Raw genomic sequence first — 19624 nt, 5'->3', positions numbered from 1 at the left:
TTTTCTTTCGAGTCTTGTCGGTGCTTGCTTTCGGTGCCAACGTTGTCTAGTTCCGATTATTTTGGACTTTCCATCTTTCTATCTTTATTTTATTTTTTTGGTTTCTTGCCTTCTTGTCGTATTGGTCTGGGTCCCTGCGAACGAAAAAGGTGGTAAATTAGGAAAGCCTGGCTTTTCCTGTGGGTTCTTGTCAACCAGTAAAGATAACGTTGTTTAACAAATTTCAGTCGAGGTTGGAGAATGTGAAAAATGGTCGTACAAGACGAAACTTCAGATCATTTCTTTCTTTGTTCACTTGTTCTATACTCCATTTTCCTTACCCCCATTGTAGGGTAGCAAACCGGACGCATCTCTGGCCACTTCCCGGCCTTTCCTCTCCTTGCTTCTACATTATCGTACCTTCTTTCTTTCTTTTTTTTAGGGTTTATTTGCCTGAACAAAAAAGTGGTTATTGACCCTTTTTGTGACGTTTTATAGAACTAACAGCGGCAGCTTTTCTTCACCGAACTTGCTGTGCTCGATACAGCAAGCGCGAGCCGCTTAAGAGCCATGGTATTCTTCCCAAAGCTTTTGTGTTACATTTTGTTGGGTGTCCGGTTTAATTCAATATTGTTTGAATTGCGGAGACAAAGTTATGCTGCGTACTTCTATGTTTACTATTATTATTTTCATACGATATATAACGAATCTCGGTGATTAGCCTTCGTCTAATGTGGTAACGACGCTATTCGAAGCGAACGATGTTTGCAGTGTACACAATCGGGAGAAGCCCTGTATGAAGCCGAGTCAGCGAAGAGGCTTTTTTTGCCGAACAAAGCGTTCGCCCAGGTGTATTCAATAGAGTGGTTCGTCTTCTTAGCTCTAGGCGAGGTAAGCGTCGCTTCTGTATGGCTTTGCCGCACTGCTCGGGTGTCACGCGGCAAAACACATACCGAGTCAAAGGCGGCGCAAATTGCGCGTTCCCCAAGGTATCGATTCAGCGCTTGCTAAATGTCGGTGCGACTAAAACTGTGCGCTCTATCATAGATTACGTAAGGCGAGACGTTGAATTGTGTGCGTGAGAAAATAGAACTAAGTCATCAAGCACCGTTTCTCGGCCCCAACAATAGTGGCATGGCGCGGACCAGCGGCAGCGCTAGCTCCGTGAATGGTAAGGTCCCTTGCCTTGTGGCCTTCTAGGTAGGCGTAACCAAGCCCCCTCCGCTTAAGTGTGTGTCGTACCGCTGTCTCTTCCGTGGGTTCTTCTCTGTTAGCCATACCTTCCACCACTCCGTGTGCGGGTTGCTTAGGCAACGGGGCACCCTCGCTTTTTCAGGCGGCAGAGAGCGATCGCTTGGACGGCGAGCCAGGCCTCGCGCTCGCCACCTGTATGGCCATTGCGAAAACGATGAGCGAAGCTTCGGACGCTGTTGGATGTCTCGGTCGCTCGATTTTCCGAACAAATCGCGCACGAGGTCGCAGACGTGGAGGTCGTGGGAAAAAAACATTTGCCCCGTTCATTTGTACGCTATGTGCTAATGGTGTGCTAATTTCACATTCAGAGGCGGAAGTCTCGCCACACAGGCGAACCCACCATGCCATCTAGTTGATCATGTAGCGCGCTAGCCAAGGAGCCTGGCAGAGCTTATATAACGATTGCACCACTGCCCTCTCTCACATTCACCCGCGATAAGCTGTGTCAATTGGGAGGGGGTGTCTGTGTAGAAACTCTCGCCTATGATTCCGAAATTATCGTACTGAGTGTCAAAATTACTGAAATTTCTAAGTCTAAAAGACTTCTGTAACGTGTAGATAACGGTGTTGCGGCAGCAACCCGAAAATAAATTTAAAAAGAATACGCCAATCCTACTTAAGAAGCTAAAGGAGGAGAGCACACCTAATACATCTGGCTCTACTGTGTCAAGAGAATACGGTTTTCTTTTTTCTTTCTTGTTTTTCTGTTCTTCACAGAGTACTCCGTTTTAAGGAGCACATCTATATCTAAGAAATCACAACGAATGTTCCCAAAACGCCTCCGAAATCTGCACGCATCCCGTCCAAGTGCTTCCGAGCTTTTCTAAGCCACTGCTTGTTAAGCACATCTTACCACTGCTTTATTGCAATCCATATTGAGAACTGCGATGAAAAAAGTGCATGTGTCATATGTAGTGTTTTGGATTGAGGTTATGAAGCAGCGACCGCTTACTGGTTTCACGTGGTTTTCCCATTGTAAAAGTTGCATATGATATAGTTTGCAATTTCTATGATAAGCCTGCTCCGACAGTACGCATTAATGCTGCAAAATACATTTTTGACTGCTCCAAACGCTGCTTCGAAATGGCACAGGCCAGTAGCAACACACTGTATAGTATACCGAGTCGCGCAGAGTCCCGCACGTGTGCCTTTATGTTCTTGTTTATTTCGCATTATTGTATTCGCTAAAACGAAGCGCTTTGGCGCGGTCGTAGGTTTTTGCGCGTCGACGAATGTTTCAATCATTTCAAAGCACGAGATGCCACGCACTGAGAGCGCTAGCTGCCCGGCCGAACAAATCAAAGACGGGGACAATGGCGAGATACCTGCGTCTTTCATAGGCTAGGCGTTCTTCCATGGATATCGTCGTAACCAATCTGAATCGCTGACATAATTTGCTGACCGCTGACATAACGGCACAAATTTGCTGCCGAGGTGAGATGAAAGGTAGCGAAAGTCTGCAACACGATTCACTCACCCTGAATGGGGCAAACGGGCTAAGGTCATGTCGAACGATGGCGCAGGTTTCACGAAGCGCCACTCTCCAGCAAATCTCGAGAAAAATCGCTTCTGCGGTAGACAGCAAAATAAACGCGTGGAGGTTGCGAAATATGTCACTAGCATAGGCCTATAGACATTGGCGTAGCCAGAGGGTGGCGCACCGGGCACCACCCCTCGCCCCCCGCCACTACATGTGTTTGTTAGTACGCGGCGTGCCCAGCCGTGCTGCCGCACCTCCCCCCTTCCCCGCCGCGAAAAAAGGAAATCCTTCCTGCGCCACTGCATGTAGGCTTTCGGGGCCAATGAAATTTGCGCGCCATCTTTGGCTCATCAGGGCAGGAGCCGTGCCAGGTAAGAGCTCATGGCGTGCCGGCTGCGCTCCTGGCGCGAAGGTAAGCCTCGCGGTTTCGCGCGCCGGCAGAGCCACCGCTGCCGTCGCTCTGGGCGCTGCTCACTCGCGCGCCCCCAGCTGGACTACACCTCCCTCGCCGCACGGCGCCCTCCGGCAGTTGTGACCATAGAGTTACTATACTGACTCTAGAGGACAAGCTACCCATAGGGCCCATGCATTAAAATTGGGAACCTCAAGAGCGCCGCCATGTTGCTACGCGCCGAGGTTGCCAGCTCCTGAGACGCTTGCTAGACTTGGTGACAGTAGTCAGTTTTAATCCGGCAACAGTAGCAGCGTAGCAGCATGGCGTCTCGCTTGAAGTGTTGTGATGTGTGTGTGCAGCCGTGTGTTTGGGCTTCATAAGTCGGTTCTTTATTCTATGTTGCGGGATGGTGTGGGTGTGGTCCATGTTGGCCGTAGAGCTGGCAGTTATGCAACCGAGGGATGATCCTGTTCAAGCTTCTGGCGGTATGCGGTTTTCAGCGGTCACGCCTGTTGCATGAGTGTCACTCGACGACGTTACGAGCTCGAAGCTGTGGTCAGATTCCTCGTTGGCGTTCCGTAATTATCTTCGCACGGGCGCGGTATGTTGCAAAAGCCGCTTTCGCGATCTATCGTCGTGACGATAGATCGGGTTTTTTATTATTATAAGTAATGATCCAGCTGTAGGGCACATGTAACCGACAAACGGAAGTCTCAGGAGAGCACCTGAGATGGTAGTAGAGCAGGCGGCGCAGGAACTCCAGGGCACCCGAGGGACAGTGGGGGGATCAAAGCTCGAAGCAGAACGGTACGTAGGTTGGGGCCGCCGAGGCAGGTGTGTGCCAGGGAGTGTTCGCACGGACAGCTCCCCTGGCACGCGCAGCCGTGCCTCGCAAGGTCGAGATACTTTAAAGGCACCTGCGCCCATGGTCTTTCTTTTGCCTCGGCGCAGTGAGCACGATTAACGAGAATAATGTGGAGGGCATCCGGTGCAGTCGCGAATGCATCATGACAAATGTAGCTCGCGTCGCCTGGCGTCTGTAGTAATATCAGAGTTGGTGGTATGAACTTTATGCATAATACGTTTTGTTACGGTACCTCAACGGAATTGGTCTAGAGGACGGTGTTGGTACATTTTTTTGTACCGCCCTAATCCTATACCCCCACTACAAACACACACATACCCCCTTTTTTTATGTATACATACAATTCCTTGCCATGACGGATCATAGCCTCCTTTATTTTTGAAAAATAGAGGAGGCTATGGACCGATTGACCAGTTCAAGTTGTCAACTTGTCAGTAACTGTCGTAGGAATCACTGTAATAAACATAATTCCACGATCGGATTGTTTACTTTCATTTTTTGTTGTAACACTGAGGACTACATAGAACTTTATTTTGTATATGTGAGAGAAGTATGTGGATATCACGAGCTTAAGCCAATGTGCGATACACAGACAAAGCAGCTGCTACAACATGAACTGCATTGAGGGCCACACAACACATACGTAATTAAAGGTGCAAAATATAGGGGGAAGCTTCAAAATACGCTCTGTAGCACTGCAAAGTATAACATATATTGTATGTGTACAATAAATGTTCAAAAATACAATGCATCAATGTACCATTTGCCTTCAAGTTTATTATGAAGTTCAAGTTTACTGAAGTTTATTATGAGCATATGTACAACAGGGATCAACTAACACACCCGCAGTCGAGGTGGCTGTTCGAGGTGTGCTGGCTGCCTCAGTGTAAGAAAAAGAAATTGGGTAAATGTCGACACCAGTGCCACTGCTTCTTGCCTCTGACCTGCACGTGCCTCTGCGGCATCTTTGTGCACAAGTGTGCTGGCGTGGTGAGGCGTAGGAGTCATCCGAGAGAAAGAGTATTGTTTACATGGAGGAGTGGCTGTTCACATTGCCTGTCACTTTCCCTCAAATGTTTCCTTGGCGACCAGGGTGACACACCCGCAGTCAAGGTGGCTGTTCGAGGTGTGCTGGCTGCCTAAACGAAATAAAAAGAAATTAGATGAATGTCGATACCAGTGCTATTGCTTATTGCCTCTTACCTGCATTTGCCTCCACGGCCTCTTGGTTTGCGGAGTCTGTATGAGGGAGCTGCTGTGGCTAGGCGTAGGCATTGTCTAAGCAAAAAGAAAAGGCCATTTAAATGGGGAATTATGGAAATAAATGCAGTTATCTCTGCTTCTTGCACGCTTCTTGCCTAAAAGAGCACTTTGACTGCTTCTGCTTTTTACCTGCAGGTGTTGTTGCGAGATCCTTAGTATGGCTGCGTGCAGCATTGTAACACTTGGTGGAGGCATTTGAAGTGGTAGCCAAAAATATAAAGAATCATCCTTGTCTGCACGAATGCTTTCAATTTCTAAATGCAGTGGTAACTATCACTATTGGTGCAAGGCCCCCCCACATCTATGCGGCAAGTGCCATAGCTCGAAACTGAATTGTTCCTTTATGTTTCACAAGGCATCTGATATGTCCACATTAGATGTGATGTGTTTGTTTTTATTTATCCCAGTGTGGAGAGAGCATCATTAAATGGCTGAAGTACTATAGCGCCAAACAGACGACACAAGAAGAGACACGGACGAGCGCTTATGTCCGTGTCTCTTCTTCTTGTGTCGTCTGTTTGGCGCTATAGTACTTCAGTAATATGCACCAACTAGCCCAACAAAAAGTTCTGCTGAAATATCATTAAATGTTTTGTTTATTTTTGCGTGTCTTGTTTTTTGGTTTATTTCTGAATTTATCATGATGCTAAAGTGACTTATGTAATGGCAATCAGCTTTTGTTTTGCAGAAAAACTGCATTTCCTGACCCATTCTTTGACATCCCCTCACTCGCATAATTTTGCAGAGTATTCTACCTATATTGACTTGCTTGACCTCCACTAAAGGGTCTTGCATTTTTAAATACGACTCTTTCCTTAAAATCATTCGACACTTCTCATAATTTCTGTACCTTGGGCTTCTGATACTCTGCATTCACTATTTTTGCTTGTTTCTGACTAGAAATGTCTTCTTTAATTTAGAGCTTACATTTTACCTTTGGAACACACGGAAGGGCTTGCCATTGCATATCTGCATAAAAGGGAAACATGTTTCATTAAACATTTGCAAAATCCCATTGAAGATTGATGAATGCAGCTTGCAGTGTGATATGACTGAATGAGCCATAAAAGTAACTCATCTCACTTGGTAAATGAAAGCACATATTAGTGTGATGCACAAGATACGTTACACTAACGTGGTGGGTTCTCTTGCTTATAAAGCAAAATAATCGGTGCGCGAGAAAAAAAATATTTTTGCATAACCCTTGTACACACTGACTTAAGGAAAATGAGCTGGAGCTGTCCACATGATGTACTTATTTTACCTGCGAGTATGGTCAACAAAAATGTGTCCCAGCTGCTTAGTGGTATTCCGGATTATGTCAGTATTGCATATGTGCCTGTTGTCGAAAATAATTGAATTTTGAAAGTGCTCGCAGGGATCTGATGTGCATATCTGCAGTTTATGGGTACATGTAAAAGACTCAGCATCAAGTGCAAGTGAACGGTCCCACAGGCCCGGAGTCGATCATGCAAATAGATTCGCTGCACAAATTTGTGACCAGAAAAGATATGCTACATGAAATGGCATACAAGGAAGTGTTGAAAATATTGCACAGTTAATAAAACGCCTAAGCTATTAATATGTGGCTTGATGCACTCGTTATGCAAAACGGAGGTGAGGCGTGCAGACAGGAAACAAGAGTAAAGTATTTACAAGCAAACAACACGCGCGCCGCCCACTTCTCTACTCTTGTGTCCTGTCTGCACGCCTCACCTCTGTTTTGCATAATGAATCCTTACGAACTAGCTCAGCTTTCTGTCGTTCTAAGTCTCGATGCACTCTATTTCGTCCGCATTAGGCACTCGCCTCTTGATTACTTCGTGGCACAGAAATACTCGGTCATCAGGCTGTTTTTCTGCTGTGGCCTTTGTAGAAGCATGATTGTTCAAAGTGCAACAATTAAACAGATTCTTTGAGTTGCTTGTGGCTTCGTCAGTACAATTCCGGTGCGCTGGTCCGCCTGTCCAGCAATTTCCTACTGAAGGGAAACCTGCAAATAAAAACACCGCTCCGCATGCAGAAAAATGCTCTACTGTGACGCTTCTCGAACGATTGTGATGTACCACAAGAGCTGCCTACTCGCGTGATATTCTCAACAAGGAGATAAATTCGTTTACTTACATGTGAAGGTATATATGCCAGACCACTTCGGGGCTTCGGTGGCACATAAGGCACGAGTGTGTAGCGTCCGATGTCGACGCGCGATCGCATGTCAAACGAAACTACTACGCATCCAAAAAACAGATTCGAAACAGAAATTCGCGTCATCCTTTATTGCATGAATGCGTACATCGTGATTTACATAAGTCACGGACTTAGCGATCACTTTCTGTAAACTTAATATTAACGTACCACCTTCATAAAGCCATCAGGTATGCGTTTTTAGGTGACAAAGCATAAGGTGACCTGTACTTGTCCTCAGCTCTTTCAATAGTAATTGCGCTGGCCACATTGACCAGTAGCAACAGGGCGGCGCCCTAGAGGTTCCCACTTTTCCGGCCCAGCTTTTCCTCTAGAGTTGTTCTACTAACTCTATGGTTGTGACGGCGTGGGCGGGTGAGGCGGCGAGCCGGAGGGGCGCTGGAGCGGCGGGCGCATTCCATTTGCTTAATCACATTAGCAGCGGCGCCGGCCGGCAGCCGGTGCTGCCGCGAGCGGCCCAAATGACCGCAGCTTTCGCTCGCTGCTGCATAATAAATCGGCCCGGCGGCAGCGCGACTGCTTTGAGCGGGAGACGGGGAGCGGGAAGGGCGGCGCTCTTTTCGACGTCCGCCGCCAGGCGCGCAGAGAACGGCTCGTGCTCCTATTGTTGTCCTTTGATTTAGGAGAAGGCTGTGCCATAAGGCACCTAGACGTATGCCTGCGTGTGCTGTCAGGTTTCGGTTTTGTACCAACTCGTATTTGGCACCGCGTGACTAGCGATGATAGCCGGCTGTAAGCGTGGAGGGAAACGCACGGGACGCTCTTCCAGGTCTGGCGGTGTTTACGGGCGGCTGCGGCGAGTGACGAACTGAAAAGTGTTTAAGTGGCACGGCGGCACTGTTGTGGCGCACTGTTTCTTGCGCGGCCTAATTTCAATGAAATGACAAGCGGAATGAATAACGGTGTAGAAGTGGATGTGGTGGTTCTGGTAACTGGAGAATGTGTGGTCTATTCATCACAAATTTCAGCGACTCCCGCGAGGTTTAAGTATTTATTTGGGTACGTACTGCTGAGTGAGTCGAGGGCAGGGTAGGGGGCCTTCTTATTTTCATTTGTTCTTTTTTTCAAGAAGCGAAGATAAAAATTACTCTTCTTTACATACAATTCCATAGGTTCGGACCTCCGGATATATTCCAATTTTCGTGGGGCCTACCAGAATATCATATGTTGGTATCTGTCTCACAGGCTGTACGAATCGTTCACTTTGTGTCGACGACAACAACAACAAAAAAAGCGAAAAAAAAAAGCCGTAGAGTACTATGACATTTCAATATGATCAACTTCTCAGTGAGTAAAATGGCCACTGTGCGTCTTCAGTGACACTGCATGGCGATGCCTGGCCGAAAGCTTTGTACTCACGCGCTCTCAGCATTTAGTCAAAAAGCAGTGGAGTGAAAGAGCGTTTCTGGAGCAGTTTTGCAATACAGGTGTCACCGCTGCGTATCCTCGCCAAACAGACCGAGAGAGCTTGTTGCCTAGAGAGCACATTAGGTGCGAAATGAACACGTACAGCCTATTCGCCTGCTGAAAAAGATGTCATCCGGACGCGTCTCTGTCGTGCCACATTCGTGCAGTGCACGCGCACTGTCAGCCACTTCTAGCAAACTTATTGGATAACGAACGAGTTTCAGTGCTATTTGTGCATCACTTGAGGGGCACAGCAATCGAAAGCATGAAGTGCCTCTTCAATAAGTGTGACCGGCGTACACCAGAGCAATACGCGACAGGTCGGGGCATCCGCAGTGTATAGCTCGTTTGGCCGTTGGGTGCTGCTGCGTTTGCATTATATTCGGAACGCGTCCGCTTCTAACTCCATTACTTTCCCGGTTGGCGCGGCCAACCACCCAGCGCGATGTCGTAACCGTCGTAGCGAATCGTTCGAGAATGACAGACGAGTCACGCGCCGCGCTTCCTTCTCTGCTCCGGCCGTGCTCAACGGAGAAATCCGTTTTTTTTTTTTTCCCCAGCGTGGCACAACGCGCCTCCGTGATCGTTATTCTTTGCGCTGGCGCTTCCGTCTGTGCTTGTTGTAAACATTTTCGTGTTCTATTTTTTCGTCCCGCGTCCGTTCCGCCGGCGGCCGCGCTGGCCGCCCGTTTGGCGCTGACGAATGTGGCCCACTCGCAGGCTCGAGCGGCCGCCGTTCCTCCTTTTTTTCTGCGGCGGAAGCCGGCTTCGCGGACTTCTGGCAATCCGGCCCGACTTCCTCTCCATTTGGCCGCGTCCGTCTCTCATTTCTTATTCCCGAGCTGTGCACCTCTGTCTCCTCTTCGCTACGTATTGTTAGCTCGAATGGCGACCTCTCGTTTGTCATCAGTCCCCGTGGGGCGGTCCGCTGGTCGCCTAGATCACCGGCTTTGAGAGGGCCACAAGAAGAAGATGAAAAAAAAGGGCAACGCTATCAAACATTTGTGGAGAAACTCAGACGACCGTCGTTGATTGCGTTGTTGGCTCTGTTTTTTTCTTCTCGCTTATTTTCCTTTGCAGTCTGAAGTCAGCGTTCCCGCGCGTTCTCTGGGCCTAGCTGGATGGAGTGAACCGCACTATTCACGAGTCTCGGACGAAAGACGTCTAGCGCTGCCTTGGCGTGCGTGATGCTGGCTACTGTCCGCACGAAAGCCCTTTCTAGGCCTTTTCTATGCGCAAGCGGGGATTGGTCTGTTAAGATTCGAGGAAACTATATATACATATACTGTTCTCGTGTGCTTTTGCAATATCATGCCTTGCGAGGAAACGCGAGCTCATCCGCTTCCCTATTTGAATGCTTAAAACCGCGTCCTTTAATTTCATTCGGGTTATCCTCGGACTGCGCGTTCTTTCGCTTGGCTCACAGTTCTGTCAAAGATGCTTCGGTACTATTAGTCCCGTGAGTTGGCGAGTGACCAAACAGTGACCAAATTAGAGGGTGTTAGGGAGGTAACTGAGCTTTGTCACCTGCGTTCAAGTGATGTCGGCCCCTGCAGGGGCCGACACTACTTGAACATTACTTGAACGACATTACTTGAACATTATCATGATAATGTCCCCAAAAGAGGCGAAGTCGCTACAGCGAGCTTTAAACATTTTTTTTTTTGAGAAAAATCCTCCAAAAATGTACGGAAAGCTTCAAGCGTGCTACAGTAAGGTTTTATCGATGCGTCATATCGCTGTTGTTTCTCCGAAGCGATATCAGAGCGCTGTGCACGTGCTTCGGTGCTTGCTTCTTTGTTCAGCTGGTTTAGGCGTTACCGCATAGTGCACGTCTTAGCTGCTGCAGACCACATGATGAAGCCAGCTTCGAAAATTGGTATGGCATGTGTTGCTCAACTGGCGTGGCTGAATAACTTTGAATCTGGCGGAGCTAGTGCACGGACGGTTCCGTTCTCCTTTTATTGTCCCGGTGGCGCTAAAGACGGGTCACTTTCAAAGCACTTTTGTACGGCTGGCTTGCTGTTTCAGAATCGTCACTGCAGCAGCGCCTTTGGACACATGAATTAGCCGCCTGTATAGCCCGAAGGAGCATACATTAGGTGCATCACCGCGCTTCCTTGCAGTCGTCCGCACAGCAGCTGAACGTTGCGATGCACGACAGGAGGCGGGCGAGCGATCCTGCCTACAGTGACTCTTCCCGAAGAATCTTCCCGTTGGTTGTCGAGCTCACGCGATTTTATGCGCGTCGCGGACATGCTGTCGCACTTTGTCGAGATTTTGATTGACGGGGACCTTGTACCCGACTGAGAAAAAAACAATTCCCGCTTTTGCGGCGCTTCTGCGCTCTAACCGCGCTAATTGCTTCTGCACCCGATTGATAAAAAGTCGACTGGTCGCGAAGCCGCTACGTGTTCCAGCAACGACGACATTGCTGGTGGCATCATTGAACGCTCACACACAGACGCATGTTTGTACGCAAACCACCCTTCAAGCTTCGGTTCAAAGCTGTGGGCATCCCGGAAGCATATCTGCACGGCTTCGCCTTGATTTTTGCTTGCCTGTCGAAGCAACGCCTAAGAGCTGTGCCTGGAGAGGAAAGGCGTTGGAATTGATGCGCTCCCTCAATATGTTACCGCTCCCCCTCCTCTTTCGTTCATCCCCACGCCCTTTCTGCAGCGAGCCGCAACCGCTCGAACAACAAATAGACGTTGAAGATAGAAAGGGAACGGCGCGAAAGTCTCCTCGCATCCACTGCCACACTCCCGTGGCTCCTTGTTTCCCGAAGAGCATAGCCTCGCGTGTTGTCTTTTCGTTCTTTGCTTCGGAGCTACATGGTGGTCGCTAGGCGTCGGAAAAGCGCCTTCTTCCTTTCTCGGCGACTCCCCACATTCTTTGTTGTCTCTGGATCGCGAGGTTCGGGCAGTACAGCGGCTTCCTTATACACAGCACATATACAGAGGGAAAGCGAAACCAGTGCGGGCTGCGGGTCCGTATATTTCCGTCCGGAGGCCGAGGAGGAACAGCGGCCGGGAATTGTAGATCAGCCGGCACAAGTTAAGAAGCTTCGGCGGGAAAGCGTAAGGGTGAGGAAGCCCGCGTGGTGGTCGGGCCGGGTAGGAGAGGAGGACGCGGTGTGATATCGGGAGCTACATACACCGACTGCCTCCGGCACCTCCTCTTCTTCCACCCTCCTCCCTATCACCGGGAGCAACCCCAGTTGTTCGAAACAAGCTGTTTTGCACTGGCTGCTGGTGCGGCTGCCTCCTCTGTCGCGGCCGTTTTGTCGCCGCCGCGACGAGTTGCTTGCTCTTCATTTCTTTCAACCAGGGTTCCCTTTCTTTCTCTTTTTCTTTCTTTCTTTCTTTCTTTCTTTCTTTCTTTCTTTCTTTCTTTCTTTCTTTCTAGAGCTGTTGCTTTGCGACTGCCTGAATTCTTGGCTTCGTGCATGGTGGTTTCTTTCGACTTTCACTTTGTTTTTTGTTTTTTCCTTTTTTCTTCCCCTTAGCCCTTTTTTTCTAGGCTTGCGGCGTCTTATCCTTTAGAGACCAACACGGGGTCTTTGATGTTCGGTCAAGTTTGCTTCCTAATGCTTTTCTGTTTCGCACCGCGAACTGCAGGAGGCGTTGCCGCGATCGAAGCGAAATCCACTCTCGACTCTGTCGATCGGGTTGTGTTGGTCCAGGCCCCGGAAAAAAATGTTATTTTTTTTTGTCTTTTTCCTTCTCCACTCACTCACGCATGGCTTCTAGTTGAACGTCGGTACTTTCTTCCCTTTTGCTGCCTTTCCGCGCGAACTTGCTTGCAGTCGACATTGATGTTTTCTGTTTGCTTCTTTATAATTTATTTATTTATCTCCCTCGGTCAGTAGAGTTCGATCGTTTCTTCGTTCCGCATTTGTTATTTTACTATTCGTGCTCTCGGACGCGGCCTTCCGACAGGAAGGCGCTGTGGAAAAGCAAAGCTGACAAACACACGAGACACGCCGTGAAACAACGATGTCCCAGGCGAAAGCGGAAAGGGGCCGTCGGGCTTCTTTCTTTTTTTTTTTCGGAGTCGTTTGCAGCCCTACGAGAGAGCGCGCGAGAAGCGACAGAGAGTCGAGCCTCTGTGGCACCTTGCGCGCTTCTTTGCGCCCGTCTCCATTTTGCGCCTCCCGCGTGTTTTCTTTTTTCCTCAAGCGGTGACCGAACGAGCGTGTTCTTGACCGCCGTCGACAGCCGCGTGAGCGCGACTTCGCTAGCGAAAGCCTCCCGACTTGGAAATGGGGCTTTGCGTCAAGGAGGGAGTCGGTTGAAATGCTAAGCGCCGGCCCGGCTCTCTCTCCTCGACGCGCCGCTGCTGCTGCTGCTTCGGCGAATCTTGAGCGGTTGCGCCAGCGCTGTCCGGAGCATGTGTTGCGTCGCGCTGGCTGCGCTAAGGCATTGGCGGCTGAGGCCGTCTCCGGTTTGGCACTTCGACCTCGCGCTCCGGTTGGCGCACTCTCGTTGCTGTTGCTGCTCCTGCCGCTGGTCCGCACGCGGGGGCTGACGAGGAAAGATGGAGCGAGAGTGCGGAGAAGTCGCGCTCGGTGAAAGGTCAAGGCCGGGGGATGGTCTGGTTAAAGGTCGCAAGGGGGAGGGCTGTCATGGTGCGGCTACTCGACTAGGAGAGACCAGTAAGGCGTCGCCAAAAAAAAAAATGCATCGGAGGGATTTCGGGGCAGCGTATTCCTTTCGCGAAGCGCAAGCGCTGCATAGACGCTGTCCACCAAGATTGCGCACTATACTCTCAAGTTCCGAATCAAGATTCCCTGCTCATGGATGTGTCATATATGAATGCGCCAGTCAGAAGTGAAACTTATATCTTCAAATATATAAGCTGCACTTCCAGTGTGCGTATAGGGGGTGTTGGTTGTGGGGAGTTTTGAATATCGCCCACCACAGCCGGTGCATCAGCAGACTCTGCTGCGAAACGCTACGCACCAGCGGGTGGTGCTATCGAATTGCGCCTCTGCAATATCAAAGCGAGTGCTCTTACCGCGAGGGGAGAGAGTTGGCGAGTCCGAATAGACGGGAAAACGCAAGACATGTGGCGCACGTGCGCTGGTGTGTTCCCACCACCTACTTAGCGTATAGGTAATGTATTTATGGCTGTATATTGCGGTCTATTTATGGTTGCGTGTCGGTGAATACGGCATCGCTGCGTCGTGTATGAATCGAAAGTTCAAGCCAATAGGTTGTGAAAAACTTTTAGGTGCCGTAAGGTCCCTAAGTAGAGAAAGTACATTGAAATCCGTTTTGTCATTCCGACTCACCTTCGCTGAGCTTAGGGCTAAAGATTACAAAAAAAAAAAAGAAAACAAAGAAAGACGGGAGGGGGGAGAGTTTGGCCTATTTTTTATCCGCTAAAGAATAAACGTATTTCCACCAGATGAACGAAAACAAACATTTTAGAGAATCCTTTTATAAGCACCACCATCATAGCGTATGTCCACTGCAAAAACAGCGTGCAATTATTACTCATGCCTTGTACGAAGTGAATCCACCGTTTATTAGCTTAAATAATAGTCGGAAAATACGTCGCATAGGAGGGGGAAGGGAAATCTTTTTTGTCCTTTATGGGTACCAGTCCGGACCCCAGTAGCCTGTCTTTAGTGCGCTCTTAAAATCGCTGGGCGTCGTACCGGCTTTAGTGATCGCCGTCCCGTGTCGAGCAGAGCTCAGTGTCAGTTGCAGAGTCCCCGCGACACTGCGGGTTCCCGAAGTCGCTGCCCTCCGTCGCCTGCATTTTCTTGTTCCTGCTTGACTGGGAAGCGATGTGCGGTGGACGCGAACACTGGGGTAAATTGGGGCCGAGTAGGAGACACCAAAGAGAGAGAGCGAGAGCGAGTTGGGGCGGAGGGGATGGAGAAAAGGCAAATAAAGGCCACTGCGTACTCTGGCGTCATCTGCATTTAGAGTGTACGCAAAGCCCCGAGACGCGCGCTGATCCTTTTGAAATGAAACTTTGGCCCCGCGCCGGTGCTTGCTTACGCGCATGCGAGAAAAAAGAAGCGTTCGCTGAAATTTTGTCTTTCGTGCACCAGCGTAGAGTGGCCGGACAGAGACTGCCGCGGGTTTGTTAACGAGTGCCACAGTGAACGGTGGCGAACGAAAGACTCGAGGCGAAAGCAGTTCGATTTAAGGACGGCGCCGAGTGGGCCTACGCACAGCGCGTGCTAGAGGGAAGAAGAAGGAGAGGAGGGTGGTTGGGTGAAGAGAAAGGGCGTTGAGAAAACGCGCAGCGGAAAAAGAAGGAGTGGAACGGGAGACACAGTCTGCCGGTCATTTCCATCGGGATGACAGACTCTCTCTCGAGCGATGGGGAGGAGGAGGCGAAGGGCGCTCGCTGCGCATAATCCCTCGTCTCGCGTCTGCCGCTCTGCTGGCAAGACTCGTTCCTTTATTAGGACTCTGGTTTCATTCGGCTGCTTGTGCGTGTCGTCCCTCTTGCTTTCTCTCTCTCTCTTTCTTAAGGAAGTCGAGTTCTTCGGTGCGTCCTTTTGAATTTTTCTCCATTTTTCTGTGTTTCCTTTCAATTCCTATCAGCCTATGGCCTCAGTCGAACGACGTCATTTGCGATTTCTTTTGACCCGGAAGACCTTGTTAAAGAAGCTCGCCTCTCGATCATTGTATAGCGGGTCACTTTGCGAATTCGGCTTTCTTTTGTTTCTCCTTGACTTGCCGCCGATGGAAGATGGTTGCCTGTGATATCCAGTACTTTGTCTCGCAATGGCCCGCCGTGCCTCGTTTTCTTCTGTGTCTTTCCTGCTTTGACTCTTAGAGGCTACATCGTCGGGAAGATTCGCCTTTTGCGAAAGCTTTTTGTCGACAAATCTCCTCCAATGAAGAGCACAAGACAAATGCCTATATAATGATGTCGGCGTGATTTTTGTACAGTTCTGCTTCGTCCCTGTTTTGTCGCTTCAATTCATGGTTTTTTTTGCCGCGCGCCTTTCTTTCTTTCTTACTTATTTTTTGGTTTTTATGCTCTGACTGGTAACAATTAAGACTGACGCTCCTCCATGCAAACCGTCGTAGTGCCAACAGCCTTACTTCTTTGAAACAGGGTAGGAAATGTTTCTTATCCGTTCAACAACGCACCGCGTTGAGTCGAACTTATTTTGGATTTTAAAATTGGAAATCGCTAGTATAATTCAGAGAGAGAAAGAGAGAGAGGGTACTTTATTACTAGGAAACGTATAGAAGATTTTGCGTCGCCACTCCTGGTGTTCTCTTGCATGCTTTCTTCAGCGTGTCGCCGATGATAACTGCAGGGTATACCTTTGGTTTTGGTAGGAAGTGGGCATAGTCACCAACACGACAGCAGGCAGGTTTAGAGCTGAATAATGTGGAAGAGCGTAAGATCTGCAGTGCTAGCTAGGCAGCAAGGACGCGAATTATGAGGATAATTGTCCTAGTCCATAACCCCGTCCACCTGCGCGTTCTTACTGGGTAAACTTGTGGCGTTTGGTTTACGTCTAGAAATTCGTCGGTATGACGCATATATTGGAACCTAACAAGGTTGTGGCCAAGCCCTTAGTTAAATTTAGGAGGAGTAAAGTGTGAGAAATATCCAATATAATTCAACCATGCAGTTTAGAAGGAAACGGAGGAAGCTTTTTCCAGTTGGTGCGTGTCACATCTTCAGTTGGCAGGGATGAGAATTAAAAAATTAAATTATGGGGTTTTACGTGCCAAAACCACTTTCTGATTATGAGGCACGCCGTAGTGGAGGACTCCGGAAATTTCGACCCCCTGGGGTTCTTTAACTTGCACCTAACACGGGTGTTTTCGCATTTCGCCTCCACCGAAATGCGGCCGCCGTGGCCGGGATTCGATCCCGCGACCTCGTGCTCAGCAGCCTAACACCATAGCCACTGAGCAACCGTGGCGGGTAGTTGGCAGGGACGAGAAGTGAAAAAACATTTAAAGCGAAGTAATCCTGCACCTTACCTCAGATTTGCGCTTAGGTCTCTCGACACTTACATACATCTCTCTCGGCAATATTTATAGAACACTTTATTCTACAGATGTATGTCTTCGTAAATCACGTTTTGAATTAGCTACCTGCCCGAATGCGATGTCGGTGTGTCATGTCCCGACCGAAATGAAGTGGGGATCAGGGGTTTCCCGCAAGCGGCGGGCTGCGCAACTTCTCTATGCACAATTCTTCCGCGCCCTTCTCTCTTTTCTGACGAGATTAGTTGTTTACTGTGAACGTGCTAGTTGGTGTGCTGGGGCTGTCGCTGTCGGCGTGTGACTGTTGCGAAGGGCGTGGTACGTTGTGCTAAACTTTCATGCCAGGCGCCCAGTCGAGGTAGTCGCAAGTTTCATTCTCCGGAAGTTTCAAGTTTCGACAGTGTTAGCAGAGCAGCAAAGCAAGTGTAGTGAGGTGAGTTAGCCTGCTCTGGCGAAAATTTCTCGTTACCTTCATTGTGATAGCATTTTTATGGATGCAAGCAAATGTTCGCCGTCGTCGTCGCCGTGGGGCTCGGTATATGTTTAGTTATATGTACTTCATATGCTTCTTCGTGGCGTACATGCGGGTTATATTGCTACACTTTTCAATCACTAAGTTCCTCATACCAGGCATTACGTTCTTGACTAAATGATTATTCTAAGGTTTCGGAATGGCAGCGCACAAACAAATGTGATGGAACATACCATTTACAGCGCATGCCTTTTATTCTTAACTCTTCTCGGGCTATTAAATATGAACAGTGCGAAATAATATCAGTGCTCAAACCTGAAAGAAGTTTAATATTACTGGCGCTGCTCTTTAGGGGCAGCGTAGTGGCGCCTGTCCGATGTCATTACAGGCCCTGCGTATTGATGCCTTTAGAGTGCCGCCCGCGTATAGTTGGAACACCGTACCACAAATGGAAACGCAACGCAAAGCCTTCCTATCACAGTCAATGCTTGACTCTTCGGAGGAAAGGGAAATTTTTCTCCTTTGAAGAAAGAGAAAGAAAAAGAAATCGAGCGTGCTTATGGGCACATTTTTTTTTTCAATTCTGGCGTCTAGATTGGATATTCGCATGAGAAAATGGAGTGGCCTGCTTTGCATTGCACTCGCATAAAGCAAAACTTTAAGAAAACCACATCAAACTTCGCTGACATTTGTGTAGACAAAGTCAAAGGGAGAAAGAGAGAACTAAAACAGACCTAAGGCGAGGGTTCAGTTTCCGGCTTTGGCGACCGCAATTACATGAACACCGAATCCAAAAAAGAAATGAAGAAGAAAAAAAAAGCACTATTGCACCGAGCTTCGCGGCATGTTGAAGAACCCCAGGCGGTACAAATTAAGCCTGAGCGCTGCCTTCAGTATGGCGCCTTTCGCAATCTCGTGTGTGGCCGTGCTACATCAAACGCCGTTAACTTCTCGCACTACCGTGGCCAGTAGACTCACCGGTTCCGCTCGAAAGAGAATGATTGCTTCGGTTTCCCCAATTGGGAGAGTGTGTACGCGCAGATTAACCGCGAGACGCAAGCGGGCTCATAAAATAGGCCGTTTTTGTGCACATTGTTCCCAGAGCGGCGCTAAAGTGTCTGCGAGAGATGAAGTATGAGCGGAGGAAAGACTGTGGCTGGCTGGGGTCGTATACGAGAGGACCACAACACACGCCCTCGCCTACAGCTCCTGCGTTCCTGCTCTCATTCTGACCCCCTTTAATGAGGAATCGATTACAACACTTTCGTCCTCTCTTCCCCCTTTTCTTCCCCGAAAACAGCAGCAGTTGACAAAACAGGAATGAAGAGCGAGTGGGCGAGAAGGAAAAATAAAAGAAGTATACGGTCGCTCTCCTATATACGTGTTCCGAGCGGAACGAAGCTCTGTCGCATTGACTTGCATGAGCTTCTGGAGGCTTCTCTAGTTACATCTACTTCTCTCTCTCACCTCCGCTCTGCACCACGAGCCGATGTGGAGAGAGCCATCGCGCGTGGAGAAAAAGTGCGTCAGTGTGTATGTGCGAGCGTGCTCGTGCGTGTGTTGGCCAGTGTCTGTACGTGTGTGCTAGCGGCGTGTGCGGAGCAGGAGGGGGCGATGCCCTGCTGCGTGTGCGACGGCGCGTGCGTGCGAATTTGTGCCCGTGTTTGCCCTTAGATTATCGCAGCCGTCTCTGGGAGCGTAGCGCGCCCTGTCTCGCTCTTCTTCCTTTTCTCGGAAAGATGACTTTCCTCTTCCTGCCCATCTCTCCCGAGGAGGAGTTTTCTCGTTTTCTTGCTTCTCGACTGCGCCTTTCGGCCCGCCCACTCCTCCGTGCGCGTATAGTATGTGTGCTTGTCTCGGTTGCCTTTTCTCTGCGCGGTTTGTACCGTTTGTCTTGTTTTGCCCTACGAAACGTTGCCGGCGTGCTATGTGGCTCCATCTACTTTTCTTTTGCAGCATTTGCTAGTCTTGTGTTCTTTTTTTCTTTATCGCTTACCTTTTATTCATAGTGCTAGTTATTTCACCTATCTTTACGCTACTCTCCGGAACTTTTAGAGAGAATTCTACTAGCGCGAGATCAGGCAACGTAGCAACGTCGCCCTTCTCCTTTTGTACTTACTCTTCCTATAATTTCGACGTCCGTTTTCTTATTTTCCCGTCTCGTCTTGAGCCTTTGTGCTTTTCTTTCGAAGCCTCACTTCGCGAGTCGTGCCTTCTTCGGCACCACTTTTCGCGCATATTTGTTCGTGCCTCGGATATTCCTCCGCCTTCTACCACAGGGATCACGGATATATGTCATTTCCCAGCAGTCCCTCTAAAGTAG

At 49.1% G+C, this 19624-nt stretch overlaps 1 protein-coding gene and 1 long non-coding RNA gene across 4 annotated transcripts in view; one reads left to right on the top strand and one right to left on the bottom strand.

Moving 5' to 3' along the window:
* The window catches only part of LOC135908902 (uncharacterized), a 636710-nt gene that overhangs the window by 205549 nt on the left and 411537 nt on the right, over positions 1-19624 (top strand). The window lies entirely within an intron of this gene.
* Positions 4730-7429, bottom strand: LOC135908864 (uncharacterized). 2 transcript variants are annotated; one of them, XR_011514186.1, is made up of 3 exons: positions 7360-7429; positions 6170-6204; positions 4730-5250 (listed from the first exon to the last, which is right to left on the bottom strand). It is a non-coding gene; the product is annotated as an uncharacterized lncRNA (long non-coding RNA). The 2 variants fall into 2 exon arrangements; XR_010566470.2 differs by having other exon boundaries at positions 6170-7414.

Source organism: Dermacentor albipictus, chromosome 1 (genome assembly GCF_038994185.2).
Source record: "Dermacentor albipictus isolate Rhodes 1998 colony chromosome 1, USDA_Dalb.pri_finalv2, whole genome shotgun sequence".
NCBI lineage: Eukaryota > Metazoa > Arthropoda > Arachnida > Ixodida > Ixodidae > Dermacentor > Dermacentor albipictus.
Note: the sequence above shows the minus strand (reverse complement) of the source record. Positions and strands in the feature narration are given on the sequence as shown.